The 21265-nt window shown below is 42.2% G+C and overlaps 1 protein-coding gene across 1 annotated transcript in view; it reads right to left on the minus strand.

The window, feature by feature from the left end:
• Window positions 1–19096, minus strand: part of gli1 (GLI family zinc finger 1) — a 144004-nt gene extending 124908 nt beyond the window's left edge. Inside the window, exon 1 of the mRNA XM_070445503.1 lies at window positions 18730–19096. The gene's annotated coding sequence lies outside the window, so the exon portion shown is untranslated. The remainder of the gene's footprint in view (window positions 1–18729) is intronic.
• Window positions 19097–21265: the final 2169 nt, after the last annotated feature.

Consider the following 21265-nt stretch of genomic DNA (forward strand, 5'->3'; position numbering starts at 1 on the left):
AGTGATTTACATTTGTGGAAAGTGATTTACATTTGTGGATTGGTGATTTACATTTGTGGAAGGTGATTTACATTTGTGGATTGGTTATTTACATTTGTGAATACATTTGGCATGATATTGATCCCATATAAGTGCCTTACAAACAAATGAAAATGACAGCAACACCAAAAGATGAACACAACTTTTWGTTTTATTTTATTTAACCTTTATTTAACTAGGCAAGTCAGTTATGAACAAATTCTTATTTACAATAACGGCCGACACCYGCCAAACCCGGGCGACGCTGGGCCAATTGTGACCCCCAATCATGGCCGGTTGTGATRCAGCCTGGATTTGAACCAGTGTGTCTGTAGTGACGCCGCTAGCACTGAGATGCAGTGCCTTAGACCGCTGCGCCAGTCGGGAGCAACGTGAGTCCCGTGCAACAATGATATATTAATTTAATTTCATGATGCTCTTTTAAAAAACATGTGTGGTCTTTGTCAAAGCTTAACTTTCARCAAATCAAACCAAAGCAGGTGATTTTCTGTCACTAAATTAGGGCCTGGTGAAAAGGAAAGGGACTCTTGCAGGTGGTGCCAAATAATTAGGGTCCCTAAATGATAATAAATGTGCCACAGTGGAGCAACTGTCCATCCAAAGTGGACAAAACAAGACAAGTGAACTAGACAAGTGGACTGCACCTGCTACTCGGGCTGGGGAAACACTCAGCTCTGATCAACACCCTGGGAAACAGGACCCGGGGTCCCGGCCCGCAGTCCCACAGTTCCTGCCCCGGCAAGTGCACTGTCATCCGCTATAGAGCACTTGCGGCCCCATGTGGGTCAGGGTTTGGGTCAATTCAGTTTCCCATTCAGTCAATTCAGGGAGTGCAGTGGCTGCATCCCTGTTCATGTTTGCAACACCACAAGACCGAGTGGCTAGCTGCCAGAGCTTCCCTCATGTGGGGAAGGAAGCATCTGAGATTGTAAGATAGAATGTCAATATGGGTCTGTTACCTGGCGGGCCATACATGGGGGTCTCAGGTAGCCTCGCAGTGTTTGTTCAGGTGTGACGGGAATCAGCATGCAAATCCCCAACACACACACACACACCTTTATCAACTATAAAGAACAATAGACTCAAGATACAACACTGATAAGAATCTTTCTACATCTCTCAGAGTGAACTCTTCTGTCAAAACGTCCTGAATCTACTATTCGACAAGCAACATTGGTACAAACTCCTACTCTGGGAAGATATTTGCATTGCAGAGAAGACATGAAAAGAGATGGGAACCCAGAAGAACATGGGAACTTGCCTATGAGAAGCAGAGCAGGGCCGAGCTCAGTAGAGCGTAGTAGAGATCTTGTTTTGACCCTGTTGTATTAAAGCCAGGCAGGGTGAGCAGGGTGTAAACGCCCAGCAGGAGTCCGGGATCTACACAACAGGCCAACACTAAGAGAGAGACCTGCATCACAGGGCCACAACACAATCTCACAGCCTCTCACACACATACACACACTTTCCTTTTCACACACACAAACACACACACACACACACACACACACACACACACACACACACACACACACACACACACACACACACACACACACACACACACACACACACACACACACACACACACACACACACAAACTGAGCTTCAACACACTGTCACAGGCTACGCTCACACACACACACACTGTTGGTTAAGGGCTTGTAAGTAAGCATTTCACAGTAAGGTCTACACATGTTGTACACGGCGCATGTGACAAATCAAAAATAAAGTTTGATTTGATTTGACTAACTGGGATAATTTCCTCCTCTCCTTTTCTCTCCCCCCACCAGTTCCCTTTCTTTCCATCCTTCCTTCCTTTCCTCTTTTACTTTCTCTCTTTCTCTCACACTCCCCCGCTCCTCCAATGGCAGGTGCACTCCTCCTGTGTCCCCTTGGAGAGGTAGAGGAAGGAGAGAAGGAGGAAAAGAGCGGGGGAGTCTCCAGGAGAGGAGAAGATGACAGGTTGGGAGGGAGGTTGTGACAACAGCTGCAGAAGGCAGGACAGTTACATTGTCTTCAAGCAGAGCGCAGCCACAGGTCATCACACTAAGGGTCTGAGGAGACCAGAACGACAGGGTCAATTCCATTTCAATCGAGTACAGGGTTAACTGAATGACAACAGATACCGAATACAATATGGACTATTATTAAATAGTTTGCGGTAGACCTCGTCTCTGTGGAATGCTCCTCAGAGCCAGATGCTGATAACAGGTTGCCCTATGCTGGGCAGCTGGCATCGAACCCTAATATTGAGTTGCACCCCCTTTTGCCCTCAGAACAGCCTCAATGGCATGAACTCTACAAGGTGTTGAAAGCATTCCACAGGGATGCTGGCCCATGTTGACTACAATGCTTCCCACAGTTGTGTCAAGTTGMCTGGATGTCCTTTAGGTGGTGGACCATTCTTGATACACACGGGAAACTGTTGAGCGTGAAAAAGTTCTTGACACACTCAAACCAGTGCACCTGGCACCTACTATAATACCCRGTTCAAAGGCACTTAAATCTTCTGTRTTGCCCATTCACCCTTTGAATGGCACACATACAGTACACAATCCATGTCTCAATTGTCTCGAGGCTTAAACCTCCTTATTCAACCTGTCTCCTCCCCTTCATCTACACTGATTGACGTGGATTTAACAAGTGACATCAATAAAGGATCAAAGCTTTCACCTGGAWTCACCTGGTCAGTTTATGTCATGGAAAGAGCAGGTGTTACTAATATTTTGTACACTCAGTGTAAGTACTTTCTATGCGATGTGAATTATATGAGATTACTCATTTAAAAAATGGGCGAGCCATTCAGACCAGCCTTCCTGATTTGAACTTCCTAAACTACATTTCCCTTCAGGCAATTCAGGAAGGAAACTGAAATTCCAATTTCCCCCCCCATTCCTTTTCAATGTTACCACACATTTMTTTTTCATAAAAAAAATCCTTCTTAGATATTTTTGTAAACAAAATAACAAAAGAACTAAAAATAGTTAGGTTTGGAGACTTACTACGAGATTTAGCACAAATTAGTAAAACAAAAGAGCAAGTGATGATTGTAGGCCTGATAAAAGGTCTTGCTCCAGTAGTAACTGTAACGGTCATCGTTGCATGAGGAAGGATCGGACCAAAGCGCAGCATGGTAAGTGTTCATGATTTTTAATTATACTAAACACTATAACAAAAACAACAAAGTGATAAACGAAACAGTCCTGTCAGGTGCAGAAAACACTAAACAGAAAATAACTACCCACAAGGCATCGGTGGGGAAAAGCTACCCAAGTATGGTTCTCAATCAGAGACAACGATAGACAGCTGCCTCTGATTGAGAACCACACACAACAAAATAGAAAACATAGAAATAGGAACAWAGAATGCCCACCCAAATCACACCCTGACCAAACCAAAATAGAGACATAAAAAGCTCTCTACGGTCAGGGCGTGACAGTAACATGCACACAGTAGCGAGACAGTCGCTGTCTCTAGCCAGTTATTGGTGTGAAACCTACTGGTCCTTCCAAATCACATCAGTCTCCAGACAACCACAACATGCAGGTGATGAATCTTATACCCTGCGAGGAGACCTGCGCAGCTTGGTGCGTGGTCAAAAAGGACCCGGTCCCCAAAAGGCCAGACTCACTCTCTAATTTAGTAAAGAAAAAACTAGCTGCCGTGTCTCGTTTAATGCCCAGTATTTTTGTTCGTTACTGAAGAGGCATTTGTTGTTTACTGAAGACACGTTTTGCGTGGTTGTTGTTTGGCATTCATTGATGTGTTCTGCCAACGATTTGTCTTCCGGTTATTGCATCGCGGTTGACTTGGGCCGTCACATTCCTATAGGCTGCAGTTCAATAACTTGACACTCTTTAAATTCCCGCACTTAAACACGTTTTTCCCCCCCCTTCAGTAAGGTACTACACCAGAACCACAGACGATGATGATTTAATTGCTGTTTGAATCCGCTGGCTCAGCTGAATGAATGAATAATCTGAAGTTAAGATGTTGGTTACACCACAACATACGCCGACAGACACACTGCACTGAAACAAGTGCCATTGGAAGTGGTGAAAACTAGAGAGAGAGACATTTTAAAAATGTTTTACTTCAATATTTGTTCAAGGCCTTAGTTCGACTACAATCTTTGTCAAAGCGGCGCAATGCCGGCGCATATTTCACCCTCCTGCGCCAGCTCAGCCAAGCCTGTCCGTCTACATCTCTGTGAGGTAATTCAACATGAGGGTATTATGGTTGTTGAAAGACTTGTAAACCATTAAGGGGTGGTTATTATTTACTGTCGTAGGGCTRTGGGGGATAGATTGACTGGGGGTGGACTGGGCTACAGAGGGCTTGGGTAGCGTCCCAAATGGCTTCCTATCCCCTATGTAGTGCACTACTTTGACCAGGGCCATTGGAGTTCTGGTCAAATGTGGTGCACTATAGAGAATAGGGTTCCATTTGGGAAACAGCCGTGGTATACAGGTTGACCCCACTGTAAGTGTTTGAGAACAATTGAACTCTTGAGAGACCAGACCCGGGCCAGGCCGGGAGACATCTGGTATTCATTGCAGAGTAGAGAGCAGGCCCCCTAGACCCCTCTTCTCCTCCTCCATTGCCTCCATTGCATAATTGTGGCCATTAATTACTAGAAAAGGTTCTCCACTTCATGCTAGCCGATAACTAACAACACAGGTCTAGGAAAATGGTCTCCAGGGCCCCTAGGCTGGTGTGCAGAGAGAGAACAGAGAACATAAAACATGGCCCTTCAACGTAAGAGAATGCAGAAACGGAGGTTACTCGATACAAAACGNAGAATGCCCACCCAAATCACACCCTGACCAAACCAAAATAGAGACATAAAAAGCTCTCTACGGTCAGGGCGTGACAGTAACATGCACACAGTAGCGAGACAGTCGCTGTCTCTAGCCAGTTATTGGTGTGAAACCTACTGGTCCTTCCAAATCACATCAGTCTCCAGACAACCACAACATGCAGGTGATGAATCTTATACCCTGCGAGGAGACCTGCGCAGCTTGGTGCGTGGTCAAAAAGGACCCGGTCCCCAAAAGGCCAGACTCACTCTCTAATTTAGTAAAGAAAAAACTAGCTGCCGTGTCTCGTTTAATGCCCAGTATTTTTGTTCGTTACTGAAGAGGCATTTGTTGTTTACTGAAGACACGTTTTGCGTGGTTGTTGTTTGGCATTCATTGATGTGTTCTGCCAACGATTTGTCTTCCGGTTATTGCATCGCGGTTGACTTGGGCCGTCACATTCCTATAGGCTGCAGTTCAATAACTTGACACTCTTTAAATTCCCGCACTTAAACACGTTTTTCCCCCCCCTTCAGTAAGGTACTACACCAGAACCACAGACGATGATGATTTAATTGCTGTTTGAATCCGCTGGCTCAGCTGAATGAATGAATAATCTGAAGTTAAGATGTTGGTTACACCACAACATACGCCGACAGACACACTGCACTGAAACAAGTGCCATTGGAAGTGGTGAAAACTAGAGAGAGAGACATTTTAAAAATGTTTTACTTCAATATTTGTTCAAGGCCTTAGTTCGACTACAATCTTTGTCAAAGCGGCGCAATGCCGGCGCATATTTCACCCTCCTGCGCCAGCTCAGCCAAGCCTGTCCGTCTACATCTCTGTGAGGTAATTCAACATGAGGGTATTATGGTTGTTGAAAGACTTGTAAACCATTAAGGGGTGGTTATTATTTACTGTCGTAGGGCTTTGGGGGATAGATTGACTGGGGGTGGACTGGGCTACAGAGGGCTTGGGTAGCGTCCCAAATGGCTTCCTATCCCCTATGTAGTGCACTACTTTGACCAGGGCCATTGGAGTTCTGGTCAAATGTGGTGCACTATAGAGAATAGGGTTCCATTTGGGAAACAGCCGTGGTATACAGGTTGACCCCACTGTAAGTGTTTGAGAACAATTGAACTCTTGAGAGACCAGACCCGGGCCAGGCCGGGAGACATCTGGTATTCATTGCAGAGTAGAGAGCAGGCCCCCTAGACCCCTCTTCTCCTCCTCCATTGCCTCCATTGCATAATTGTGGCCATTAATTACTAGAAAAGGTTCTCCACTTCATGCTAGCCGATAACTAACAACACAGGTCTAGGAAAATGGTCTCCAGGGCCCCTAGGCTGGTGTGCAGAGAGAGAACAGAGAACATAAAACATGGCCCTTCAACGTAAGAGAATGCAGAAACGGAGGTTACTCGATACAAAACGAAGAAATCTGTTCTACACAAGAATATCTATTTGAGCTGTTAGTCAGGATATCGAACGGAAATGATTGTACTACACTGTTTTCCCCCATTTCATTCCAATGACGGCTTTAGACAGTAGAGCCACTTCACTCTGGACCGTCGTTTTGGTATCCCTTTCTAAATCTTAAAAGGAAAAACATAATTTCATAATTTGTTTGTTGCTGAGTGAGTTAACATTGTCCAGCTCATATAGAAATAMAGCAACCAATGTGGAGGTGGAGAGAGAAATAGAGAGAGCACATTGAGAGAGAAACCCTTACAAAAGACATGTGACATTTGCAGTTTCACACGTGAAAAATCGCATTTTAAGCTAGCTAGTTAACTAGCACTCACAGCTAGCTATGCTATCCAATATACCTAGCACACCCGGATTGTAAGATAGAAATGTGACATCCAGACATTGTGAGTACGTGCTTATCAGATACACATACAGTTGAAGTCGGAAGCTTACATACACTTAGGTTGGAGTCGTTAAAACTCGTTTTTCAACCACTCCACAAATTTCTTGTTAACAAACTATAGTTTTGGCAAGTCAGTTAGGACATCTACTTTGTGACACAAGTAATTTTCCCAACAATTGTTTACAGATAGATAGGCGATAGCTAGCCTTCCATTTCATCCTAGCTAGCTATTTGTATCTTCTGTTATTGTTAGCCGTCCATTGGTTTTTGTTACATTTAATAGACAGGCCTAAAAGGGATTTGAATGTATTTGAAAATGTGTAAATGCGTTTGATTATTAACATTGTCTGGAAGTGTTGAAAATATACTGAAAACGTTCAAAATGCGTAATCTGTACAGTGAAAAACAACAATGTCAAAACAAGTTGACATTGAGGTTAAAGAAAGTGTGCGTTTATCAATTTACCTGGTTTTGCTAACCGTTACTTTGGACAAAATCAAGACGTCAATATTTTATATATACAAAAATCGGAAATTACAGCTCGATTTGATCAAATTCTGAATTTGCGATTAATRATGATTAATCAAAGCAAATTCCTGAGATTATCTCGATTACATTTTTTTTTTAAACATTTGACAGGCCTATTTTGAATTGAGCAGACGAGCCTGATCTTTCTCATGCTGTACAAAACAAACATTGGGATACTGGCATGAAACACATGAGGCAGAATTACCCCTTATCTGATCCAAGGCCTGACTGGAGGATTTATTTTGGATTTATTTTTCTCTCTCTCTCTCTCTCTCTCTCTCTCTCTCTCTCTCTCTCTCTCTCTCTCTCTCTCTCTCGCTCTCTCTCTCTCTCTCTTCTCTCCTCTCTCTCTCTCTCTCTTCTCTCTCTCTCTCTCTCTCTCTCTCTCTCTCTCTCTCTCTCTCTCTCTCTCTCTCTCTCTCTCTCTCTCTGTGTGTGCGTGTGTCATTTCACTTAGTATACCCTCTTCTCAGCGAGGTAGAAGTTTGGCAAATCATGTAGTTTCTTTGACCATTGGATAAACTGCTTGCTTTCACTTTATGGAAAAGAACATATTATTATGTAAACACATGTTATTTGGAATGGAGAGCATATTTCAAAAGGACACACACAGTCAGTACGCATGCACAGAATCACACAGGCACGTACGCACACTCTTCCTCATTCCTTTTCTGCATGAGTTAACAAGAACACACTCGAGCCTTGAATAACACGAAAGGGGCAATCTGCAGTTGCTAAATACATTTTTTGAATGTATAAATGAATGATATGTACCCATTGTTTCTTGAAGAATGTAACTTAGAAATGCCATATGGATTAGTTCAACTGTCGTACCCCACCYGAACCCAAAATATAAGCGTATTTTACGCCAATGTTTGTAAACAAAGTACACTTCCGTTCAAAAGTTTGTGGTCACTTAGAAATGTCCTCGTTTTTGAAAGAAAAGCACATTTTTTGTCTATTAAAATAACATCAAATTGATCATAAATATAGTGTAGACATTGTTAATGTTGTAAATGACTATTGTATTTGGAAACGGATTTTTTAATGGAATATCTACATYGGCGTACAGAGGCCCATTATCAGCAATAATCACTCCTGTGTTCCAATGGCACGTTGTGTTAGCTAATCCAAGTTTATAATTTTAAAAGGCTAATTGATCATTTGAAAACCCTTTTGCAATTATGTTAGCACAGCACCGGGGCCTCCCACTCCTCTTTCTATTCTGGTTAGAGACAGTTTGCGCTGTTCTGTGAAGGGAGTAGTACACAACGTTGTACTAGATGGCAATTTCTCGCATTGAATAGCCTTCATTTCTCAGGACAAGAATAGCTTGACAAGTTTCAGAATAAAGTTATTTGTTTCTGGCCATTTTGAGACTGTAATCGAATCCACAAATGTTGACGCTCCAGATAATCAACTAGTTTAAAGAAGGCCAGTTTTATTGCTTCTTTAATCAGAACACTAACACAACGTGCCATTGTAACACAGGAGTGTTGGTTGCTGATAATGGGCCTCTATACGTCTATGTAGATATACCATAAAAAAATCTGCTCCAGCTACAATAGTCATTTACAACATTAACAATGTCGACACTGTATTTCTGATCAAAAAAGTAAAACATTTTCGGGGGGGAAGGGGGGTGCCGGTTTTTCTTCTTCATTTTGAGCACCTGCCCCCCCCCCCCCCAAAAGGTCCGTGCCTGTGGTCTGTGGTCTTAACCTAAAGGAAATACTATTTCAGAAGACAATCCAAACATTAAGACTGAAAGGGATGAGTAAATAAACAAGCCCCATGGGGAGTAGAATGAAAGAGAGAGAGAGGAGAGAGAGAGAGAGGAGGGAGAATGAGCGCGCGAGAGGGGGGAGAAAGGAGAGGTGTGCCTGCAGTCAGACCAGGACGGTTGAGTGTAAAAATGTGTTCCAGCAGGGAAAAGCTGGAGCTGAGCAGTTTGTGGGAATCAGTCGGCAACTTTCGCCTTCCCCTGCTTTTCCTATCCAGCCCTCTCCTCCTCTGCTCTCTCTCTCCCCGCTGCTGGTGCAGCCACCCAAGAAGCAGCCTATGGGCATAAATTTGAAAGCTTGACTCACGGCGGATTTTAAAACAATCTGCGTCTCTAGCTCCCCTCCCCCCCCCCTTTCTCTCTGACTTATTCCCTCTCTCCTTCCTCTTCTCTTACTCTCTTCCCTCTAAAAATGCATCTCTCAAACTCTCGCCTCTCTATCTCTCCTCTCTCTCTCCTTTCCCCCCTCTAAAATCCCCTCACTTTCACCCTCTCTCACTCTATTTGGTTCCGTCGTTTTCCAGAGAGAGAATCCCAGCGGTAATGAAACCGAACTCTTTCTCAGTTCCTGCCAACAATATTATTTTTCTAAGCTTAATTGGGTTTGTCTTGTGAGTTGCATTGAATGAACAGAAACAGTATTGGTATTGGTGTATAGCTGGCTACGTGTGCGTATTATCAGTGTGTCTGTAGCTAGCTGTGTGTGTGTGAGAGACTTGTATTGTTCGGCTTTCGCCACATAAAGTGTTAGATAAAGAAGATTCAAACGTACGCTGGTAGAAGCGTTAAGATCAAAAGGGGTAAATGTAACTTCCATATTGTCCCCCCCCCCCCTTGAAAACTACTAACAGTTGTCTCAATGTTTCATATTTTTTTCAAAGAGGAAGTTGACTATTCCTTTATGCATTAATTGACTAGTTTCATTTACCGGTTTGTATACAACATGAGTAAACAGAAACGTAATACAAAGCACAGATGTAGCTTGAACGAGCAAACAACTTACTCAACTTTTAGTCTATTTAATCCCCCCCAAAAAGACAACGAGGGCTTTATTGTGTTTGCTGTTGTGTTGTGTATCCTGTTTTGGTTCATCGTAAAATTGATGTCTGATTACAAATATCGCTAAAATATCACATCTAGAACTGAACACAATCACCTGGACCTTGCTTGTTGTCAAACGTTTCATTCTGAAAATCATAAAATCCTACAGATTTMGTCATTTTTTGTAAATGTTTGTAATCTTCAGAAGTCCCTTCGTTTAGAAGGTGTGRCAGACAGATAGAGCGGTGTAAAATCTCCTCCTGTCACGTCAAAGCACTGTGTAGAATTAACAGTTTAGAACTCTACAGTCAGTTCTAATTCTAATCACTCTGGAATCAGTTGTAGTCTGCTCTATAAAGTCAGTTCTAGAGTTCTCTAAAAGACAGTTTTAGTCAAAAGTAGGAATCTTCTGGACATGGCTTCATACRGAGTGCTCTTCTCAGCAGTAGCAGTGTGTGGGTAAAATCACCCGGGGAAGCCAATCCCCCCCCCCAAAAAACATATTACAACCTATGTGTTAATGATAATTGCYGCGTTTGCTCTATAACCTGTTAGTTCAATTGCCTTGACACTGTGACAAATAGGCCGAAGGCCGAGACAATAAGAAGACACAGTTTACAAAACCGGAGAGCAACATCTGTCCGGTGAAGTCCACAAAACATATTGCATGTAACAAACAGTTACATGATCTACAGCATGGTCAAGCACGGTGATGCAAAAATATTTGCTCATTAGCCAACTTCCTTTCATGAGCAACAAAGRGCCAGGCCAGCTAGTTAACATTAGCATACTACATCTAGCTACACGTTTAAGTTCTATCCTCTCAAGCCAGCGGTACAATGTATGAATTTATGGTTGGATTAGAATCACCTTTATAACCATTGGCCGGTACGGAGAATTAAGTAAAACCACATGTCCAAATCCCTATCTCCGTGGCTAATTTAGGAAAGAGACAGTTTTAGCTAGCTAGCCACCGGAGGACAACAACACAACGCAACAATTCAAGTTTTTTTTCTGTCAATAACGGCATTTGGTCTGAAGCCAAATCCAAACTGGCTTCCCTTGACACTTTTTTTGGGGTGTGCCAGGACCATTCACATCTGAGCTCACTCAATTTAGCTCAATGCTGATTGGCTATTATTTTTTAAATAAATGGAGGCCAGATGTTCACTGGCTTCCCTTGCATTCAATTATTACWATTTATTTGTATTATTTAACCTTTATTTAACTAATCCCCCAAAAGTCAAGTCAGTTGAGAACAAATTCTTATTTACAACCCGGGCGACGCTGGGCCAATTGTGTGCCGCCCTATGGGACTCCCAATCACGGCCGGTTGTGATACAGCCTGGAATCGAACCAGGGTCTGTAGTGACACATCTAGCACTGAGATGCACGGCCTTAGACCGCTGCGCCACTCGGGCAGCAACAATATCATAGTCTTTCTGTCCCGACAGCGTCAGATAGACTGGGTACACATACTGAGACAGAAGGGCACTGTTTCGTTCTCTCGGATGCTTTCTCCGGTGAGATACATTTAGCCTCTTGCAAATTGAAGTAAATGCATAAAACACAGAGAGACGAAAGATAAATTATTTTGTATGTTTTTGTCTTAAAAAAAAAAAGAAGAATCCCTTGGGGATGGTGCATGATAGTTCTTGTGGCATTTAGTTGCATGTTTGTGCCTCACCTTACTTCCGACATTGCTAACGATGGCCACTGGTTGTCTGAAAAGACCATAACTCTATCTACAACTTGTTTGGGGTGACTGTGCTTGTGGCATTTAGTTGTCATGTGTGTATGTCCTATCACTCTATCTATGTCTAGTAAAGTATAATAGTCGTGTGTGTGTGTCCTATCACTCTATCTATGTCTAGTAAAGTATATTGTCGTGTGTGTGTGTCCTATCACTCTATCTATGTCTAGTAAAGTATATTGTCGTGTGTGTGTGTCCTATCACTCTATCTATGTCTAGTAAAGTATATTGTCGTGTGTGTGTGTTCCATCACTCTATCTATGTCTAGTAAAGTTATATTGTCGTGGTGTTGTGTGTCCTATCACTCTATCTATGTCTAGTAAAGTATTATTGTCGTCGTGTGTGTGTTCTATCACTCTATCTATGTCTAGTAAAGTATATTGTCGTGTGTGTGTGTTCTAATCACTCTATCTTATGTCCTAGTAAAGTATATAGTCGCGTGTCTGTCCTTTTTACTTACAACTAGTGAAGTACAGTATCTAGTCTTGAGTGTCACTTTATTTATTTGATTTTTTATTTCACCTTTATTTAACCAGGTAGGTCAGTTGAGAACAAGTTCTCATTTGCAACTGCGACCTGGCCAAGATAAAGCGAAGCAGTGCGACACAAACAACAACACAAAGTTACACATGGGATAAACAAACGTACAGTCAATAACYCAATAGAACAATCTATGTACAGTGTGTGCAAATGTAGTAATGTTAGGGAGGTAAGGCAATAAATAGGCCATAGTGGCAAAATAATTACAATTTAGCATTAACACTGGAGTGATAGATGTGCAGATGGTGATGTGCAAGTAGAGATACTGGGGTGCAAAAGAGCAACAACAACAAAAAAGAACAATATGGGGATGAGGTAGTTGGGTGTGCTATTTACAGATGGGCTGTGTACAGGTACAGTGATCGGTAAGCTGCTCTGACAGCTGATGCTTAAAGTTAGTGAGGGAGATATAAGTCTCCAGCTTCAGTGATTTCCTTTACTTTTGACATGACTCTATCTATAACTACCTGGTAACTTATCTAGGTGTGTGTGTGTCATTTACAACATTACTCTATAAACGTCTAGTAAATTATCTACGATAACGTTATGACCACGTGTGCTGATTTGATCTGATTTAAGTGGTGTGCGATCGTGAGATTTTGTACCCAACAACATATTAAAACAACATATTTTGTACCCAACAACATATTAAAACAACATATTTTGAACCCAACAAACATATTAAAGCTACTATTTTTTTTACTACTAGTCACTGAAAGAGTGAAACAGAATATGAACTACAAGTAAATGGAGATGCACATGAAAGTGATACAAAGCCAGAGATGGATAGAGAGAGAGAGGTAAAAAGGATAGAGAGATAAAGAGAGAGAGGGCGACAGACAGAGACAGAGGTAGAGGACACACACACACACACACAGAAGAGAAAGGACAGAGGATCTTCTTCCTGTAGTCAGTGTGTTGGTGTGGGACTGGTGAGGACAGAACAGGGCTGTCGGTTCAGGAATCAGGACCTCTGCCAGCCAACTCCCTCCTTGATCTGGATCATTATCTCAGAGCTGTGATAGTAGATTTGTTGTGGAGGGTTGGAGGCCCATCAACACACGCAATGTTCTAACCGCTGAGGCAATGAAGAGAGAGTGTGTGTGTGTGTGGGCGGGCGTGCGTGCGTGCGTGTACGGAAGTCTGCGTTCCTTCCAGTTCCACTGGAAGTCGGAAATAATTGTTCCAGCAGTAAAATGTAATAGCTTATCACATAAACGCTGTGGAAATGAAGTGACTGTGTATGAACTTCTCAGCTTCGCTATTGACTTGACTGGAKGTTTAACAGTCTTATAGGCCCGTGTTAAATGTTGCTGAGGGCGTTTGGATTAGTGATCTGTTTCTGGAGGATTTTCTGATTTGTTAAGTTTACAGAAKGCTGGAAGAGAAGAAAAGAGGAAAGAGAAGAGGAGAGAGAACATCAACATTCAAAATTCAGAGTGTTCTAATCACTCGGGTGACGGAACCCTAACGCCTGGTTGCCATTGCAACAGAAGGAAATGAAAAAACACTGTCTCGTCGGCTCTTTTTGTCTGCAGAGAGAACGACACCGTGTGAGTCATCAACAGCGTTTCACTAGAGAACACACAGACTCACACACAGATGCATGCGCACGCACTCACACGTATGCACGCACACAGACACACACGCACACACACAGTTTAAAGATAAAGCGATCACTCAGCAACCCCAAATAGAATGTCCTCATTGTATTTTGCGTCGATGTTTTCAATCAAGTGCGGTATAACCTGTACAAGACATGAAGCGATAAGGACTTATTGTTAACTTACAAATATTCCAATTCAATCATTTAGATTTGCTTGTTTAGCTCAAAAGTGAACACAATCGGTACAGATACGAAGCTCTGTCTTGCATGTCCTGTTCATATTAACATGAACTGGATGGTGGATGATGTTGACAATTTAGGACATCAACCTGTTCAGCCAACAATTTTCAAAAGTCAAGACAATGCAAGTTGTGATTTGAAGAAAATAAATCCAAAGGGCTGTAGTTATCTCCTCCTCTCTACCTTTCCTCTTTCATCACACACAGATAGAATATGTTTCATTCACCTTGTGCCCTGACTGGCTATCAAACCCCCATTCACTTGACTACCATWTACTCCACTATCGAATTCCATTTCCGCCACTGACTGCCATTTCATTTCATAATGTTTCACTCTGCTTTCGTCCTATTCTATCTGACCCCTATWCATCCACTGACTGATCCTGATCAGTACCCGTCCGTAAACCCTGATCAGTTCCTAGGACCTCATTGTGACGGGCTATGCTAACACAACATGGAAATGAGCAAGGATCACCGTGGTGGCGTAACGACTCCCATGGGTGTGTGTGTGTGTGTGTGTCCCTCACCTGGTTCCCATTACCACCCGCTTTATTTTTAATATCTACCACATGGGACATCAGCAGCCTCTCTCTTTCTCTCCATCGCTCTTTCTCTCTTTCCCTTTGTCTCCCCCAGTCCGCCACCCTCATTCAAAGGCCTGTTGGATCAGAGAGAGAAGAGGTGTATCCAGTCCACTGTTCCCCCGGGCGCRCYAAGACGTGGATGTCGATGAAGGCAGACCCCCYCACCTCTCTGATTCAGAGGGTTAAATGCGGAAGACATTTCAGTTGAAGACATTCAGTTGTACAACTGACTAGGTATCCCCCTTTCCCCTTTCCGCCTGTTACTGTCAGCAGCAGTACTCTCTCTTTCAATTCACTTGTCCTCTCTCTCTCTCTCTCTCTCTCTCTCTCTCTCCCTCTCTCCCACCTTCTTTCTCCCCCTATCTCTATCTCTGCCTCTCTCTCAACCCGAACTACTACACCACACATTCCTTTGACACATGCTACTACACACACACACACACATGTGCATGCCAAACATACGCACACAAACGTACGCACACACACAGGCGACACCCCGCGGGCTCTGAACACACACCCACTTTGAGCTTCCTCTGCTCTTAACTACTTGGAAATCATTACGGTTGATTGTGTTACAACTGATGTAAGAATAGATGCTCAGAGAGACACAATCACTAGGCATTGGTGAAAGGTTTTCTGTTCTCAACTGACTTGCCTGGTAAAAATGAACATAAAAWAAATYWAAAKAWTTGGGGGATGAGAATATGTAAATGACATTTCTTTAATTGAAAGTTCATTTAATTTAARTTCTCAAGCCAATTTCCAAGCCATTCAATGGAACCTGCCAACAGTGAAAAACCATGTTCCAGATATTTCCCATGACTATGGCGTTTCCCCATTCCCTTCTGTGTGATCCACCGCTAATGCCATTCAACCTTTCAAAATGTCTAATGCCTTTGCCCTCTTGTGTCAACCATCTACTTAGTAAAGCAAGTGCTCCTCCGCCACCCCTATTCTCTTTCTCTCCCCCACTCCTCCCCTCCTTCTAAGMCAGACTAACCACACTAGCTGTTTCATCAAGGGTTTTATGGGGAAGACGTTTATAACTAAGTTAGTATGCAGTCGGGATTCAAGGAATGTGACCAATAACTCGGTTATTATGTTGGAGAAGAAGAGATAAAACTACCGACAACTTTCAAGGAGATGGAGAAAGGAGAGGGAGCGAGAGAAAGAGGCGGAACAGACTGAGAAACAGCACTGCCACCGGGCACGCTTTCATGCCAAAACACCACGGCAAGAGAGAAATMAACAGAAAAAAAKCACCCTTTCTTTCTTTTTGTCRAATCCTCACAGAAAATGAGACACAATTATGAAGGGAGAAAGGGAGAGTTGCAGGGGGATAAAGAAAGAAAGAGAGGGGTCTAGGAGCACCGAGAATCATGTGCTAACACGTGTGTGTGACTCCCCTGGTGCATCCACAGCCCAGTCCCACGTCCCTGGCTCTCTGCACCACACAGCGCTAGGCTAGCTGCAGTCGCTCTGCTCTGAGAGGGCCTATGGCAGTGCTGCAGCCGCTCTAAAGGTCCATGGGCCTGGGAAAGACAGCTGCTATTAAAGCCGGATTGTTTCAGGTTCACAGGGTGTGAAAGGGCCTGATTGAGGGCCTCTGATCCCAGTGAGGGTGGTCTCTCTCTCTCTCTTTTGGAGAGGTGGGAGGGGGGATGTGACCAATGCTGTGAGTCACGTGACGTGTACCACGGTTAGCGGACTAAAATGGAATCTGCTGGACAAAAACACACCACTTGTTGCTGCTTGCCTGGTCTGCCCGGCAGTGGTCCGCCATGGTCTTGTCTGGCCTGCGTCCAGTGTGTTCTCGGCAATGCTTAGTGCCAGCTTCCAAAATCTGGTTTCTTCTACGTCTTTACCGGGACTTTCGATTTGTATTCACTTTGATTTGTTTGCGGTCTTCTTTGTAGGAAAGGGACTTCCAGACTGACACAATCCCCAGAGTGTGTCTAACTCCGCTGAACGCTCGCCTCGTTGAAAACTCCAACCATAATTCAAGACCACTTCCCTATGTTTCCATAAACATTCACCCGTTAGTCACAATATGTATGTTTATGATAAATAGGTTTCTAAAAACATTATAGGCTATGTTTACGATCAAACCGTTTTCTTCAGTGATGAATGATAATACAGTAATAAAAACATTGCCTCTCAATTACATCATTCTAAATAAGAATGTGCTTCTTAACTGAGCCGTCTGTTTAAATAAATAGATAGATCAACTCTGAGGTACATGAGAAAACAGACTTATCAGCTAGCTGGTGATAAAACAGAGTACAAGTCATCTTACTGCTCCGATAGGTAGCTGCCATATAGAGGAAGAGAGATACTTCCTGTATACCTTATTTGTTTAAGCCCTGTCCTAGCGGGGAGCCTTTTGGCCATAACACAGGCCCATCACACTCTGATAAAGACTAGGGGGAGGAGGAAGATCCTTTGCAGAGGTTTTCACACCAACCAGACCACAGACCAGTCATGGGACAAGTGCAACTCTCTCRTCTCCTYTTTTCTCCTCTCCTCTCTCTCTCATCCTCTCTGCTCWTCTCCTCYGTCCTCTCCTCTCTTTTCKTCTCCTTGCTGCTCTAAATCTCAATCCCTTTCTATTTCATCAGTAATTATGTCCCATGTTGTCCCATAAGGTCAGGAGATTTTTCTTATCAGGTCGCAAGMTTAGGTTTTCCCTGACTGTGTGACCAGACCAGATAAACATTCAGGCATTATTTGTTGATGTTGAGCGATATTGTGGCTGTGGAGTGTGTTGATTGTCATACAACAGTCTTCTGGCTCTCCTCCTTGTCAATAAAGGATACAAAGGGGTTTGCCTGTTGAGGTCAGTCTAGTATTGACAAACCCTCTATATTAGTTTAAAGTTGTCTACGGGTCATAATCTGACCACATTAGCAGATCAACGCCTAAAAACTCTTTAAGAGTAATTACTGAGATGAACAAGCTTCATGTGTGATTTCATATTGTGGTTTGGGCCATTTCTCAAGAAAGAAAGAAAGTAAGTTTGAAAAACATGATCACCAAAGAACTTGGATCTTATGTCATAGGCCTACATATCTGGTCAATAATGATGTTGTTTTGCTGTGGCTGTGGGTGTCCTGACAGATGACATTTGAAAAATATATTGGCACCTCAAGTATTTCAGGTTACGAGAAACAGCTGTTATCATGCGCCCCTACAACCCCTCTGTGGAATTCTGGGACACACATGGCGAGGAGCCGTGCAGGCCCATGGCTTTTGAGTCTGTGTGGCTGTGTCACAGGCCMAATAGACTGTCGAAACCTCTACTAGGTCTTGGTGGGACGCGTCAGACGTGTAATTCCAAAACTCTCTGGTTATTTTTTTTAGGCACGATAAGCAAAATCTCTTGGTGCAAAGACAAACACCAAAACATGCATTGACTCTTGAAAGGCTATTTTCAACCTTCAACACTTTGAAAGAATTACAAGCCAAGAAGAGAAGTGAGAGATGAGTTGGGAATGTCCAACGCTCAGTTGAAAATGAGAGGCATTATTCACTAGTTAAAATAAGGTATTCTATTGAAATGTACTATTCACTGAAGATATTTCAGATGTGCGCCACTGACAGCAATAGCCTACAATCAATACATTTAAATAACTCAAGACAATTAATTTGCTGAAATTTTGGCTAACATTGATTAAATCTGTTTATTCAATGTAAACACAGCGCGCACCACCGTCACCTATTAGATTGAATGTATCCTAATTAGACCATCCTCACCCGAGGTGACAGCAATCTGACAATAGCKATAATATATAGTCAACATGACTGGTCAATCAAAATAAGACTTGCATAGAAACAAACAACAAAGACACCTTCAGTACCACTTGTCCTTGCAAAACCACTCATATCAACGATTTTCGGRAACGTAGAATGGAGACTGAATAGATTAAGCACGGCAATACCTTCTATGAAAAGTTGAAGACGTCTGCATCAGTTTGTTGACTTGATCCCAATACTTTGGACGTTTTGGAAGCTTGGGGATGAGATCTCTTGCGTCCCGCTGGGGGTTCAAGAATTTCCAATAAAGCGCCCTCTCTCTCTGCGTTCTGGCAGACATACAGATGGAGCTGCAGGAATGATCCTWTAGTTCTTTCTTCTATTCCTCCCGTGTTCAATTCACGTCTTTGTCCAATTTTTTACGAGCTTCTTTCCATAGTTTTCTTTATAGGTAATTCACGAAATCAGTGTGCAGGACAGCACTGAACAAACCCCATATTCGGTAACCAAACGCCCGCAAACCCGAAGTTGGTTCCACAGTCAATGGTGGAATGCGAGACCTCTCTTCTCCTCCCCACTCCCCCCCTCCCTCCTTTCCCAAAGTATGTGGACCACCCCGAAACAGGAAGTTCACGTTTTGTTTTTCTTATAAAAAAGAAAGACCATGCTGGCTGCTTGGAGTGCAATAATAGTTTCTTCCACTAGCTAAAGACCATGCAATGCAAGCGAACAGAATAAACCATATGTTAAAACAGATTATATTACAATTACATTATTTTTTTTTTTTTACATATTCATTTGTTTTACTGTCAATTACAATCATAATTCACTATCATATTTACCATATGATACTTATCTGTAACCGTTTATTAAATTGTTTGGTCATATGGTGGTTTTAAAATGATACGGGTCTCATTTGACGCTTAGGTATAAAACTTTTTCTTTCTTGAGCAGCAGCGTGTGTGGCACTAGGGATGCTGATTCRTGAATGTTACGCCTTACTGGAATCCAAGGTACACCGCAAAACCTGGAATGGAGTCAGACCACCACGTTTTAGGAGGGAATGCATACAGTAGGTTAGGAACGCAATACATTTTGAAGATTGAAGGCGCATTGCACAATATTGACCTAGAACCAGGTTTCCGCCCGACCTTTTTGTGCGAGTTAAATATGTCGGATAAAAAATGTCACCCCAGGCCTMTTGGAAACAGCAAATTTGTCAGTAAACTTTCAAAATGTMGTCAAAATAAAATGCTCTAGAAAAGGTGGTATCTTTTTGTGTCGGTAAAATGAATATTGCGAGAAATAGCGAAAGAAATACCTTTATGCGCAAATAGTCACGCGATTATATGTTGCTCCACTTGGGAACGAATGCAGTTTATTAGGCTACAGATTAAACAAATTATGATCAATTTCACAATGCYGTGTGAAAGAGCACGCGGTGATTGGTGCTCCTTTCCAATACATATTGAGGGTCTTCATCTGGAAAAATGATGATCGATGCTTGGCTGCCTTTTGACAGATAAAAAAAATCTCGCTCTTTTGTCCACAATAATCTCATTACGTAGGCTATTCTACCACACTGTATCTGCCAGCTGTTCGGTAGAACACGTGTGTCAAGACCAGAGTGGGCCCATTTGCAATATAACACACGTTGTGTTGTTATTGACAAAACCATCAGTAGAGTTGAAAATACGAGGAAACCCATTTAATTTGTATTCTTTATTCGGTACATGGGAATTGAACTGCAAAAGTTATTTTTATGTGAACTATGTCATCACACGCAGCCTTTTATCTGCAACAGGTCCATTTGATGTAAACATCTCTGTTGGGATTTTTTTTAAATATTCGCATGAAAATCTGTTGCCAAATAGATGGGAAAATAGTCATAGTAAACTTGTAAAAAATACATACAGAAAAATTACAGATTCAATGTTCATAATTGCTATACAGCATGTTAATATAATTTTGTTACTAGAGTAGGCTAATGTATTTTGGTAACAGTTAACATCAAGATATTTTACCTGAGTAAAATTGTAATTACTCTAGTAACAACATTGTAACATATCACATATTAAGATCAACTTATAATATAAAGTGTTAACAAAAGTGTTTACATGAAAAGCTAACATATATAGCTTGCATCTATTGTAACCTAACATATTAGCAGTATATTAATTGTTCATTAATGATATACATATTCATGAATGTATTTCATGAATTCATGAATGCATATCATGAATTCATGAATGTATTTCATGAATTAATTAATGTATATATATATATATATATATATATATATATATATATATTCATTATATATATTCATTCATGAATATGTATATATAATTATATCTTAGTATAATTATTGTTTGTTCATGCTTACTCACCCTCAGGTGAAACATGAGAGGTGAGCCATGCCAGTTGGTGAGCTGACTAAGGAATGAAGAGTCCATTGACAACATATGGCCAGTGTTTAAATCAGATTGTGAATGAATGTCATGGCTTTGGTCCCAACATAGGATAGGAGCTTACAGACTCAACAGATGCAGCGACCATATGCTTCACCTGACTCTGCAATTTGGCAGGAGATCCCACACAGTCAGTGCGGAGACCTTTCATTCAAGTCAGGTGGACTTGTGCTTTTCAATAGGAGCGCATTAGTGGGCCTTAGTAACAAGTCCTATAGGTCTACTAATGGTCTAGTTTTCCTGAGCTAGC

The sequence above is a fragment of the Salvelinus sp. IW2-2015 genome, linkage group LG11, assembly GCF_002910315.2.
Source record: "Salvelinus sp. IW2-2015 linkage group LG11, ASM291031v2, whole genome shotgun sequence".
NCBI lineage: Eukaryota > Metazoa > Chordata > Actinopteri > Salmoniformes > Salmonidae > Salvelinus > Salvelinus sp. IW2-2015.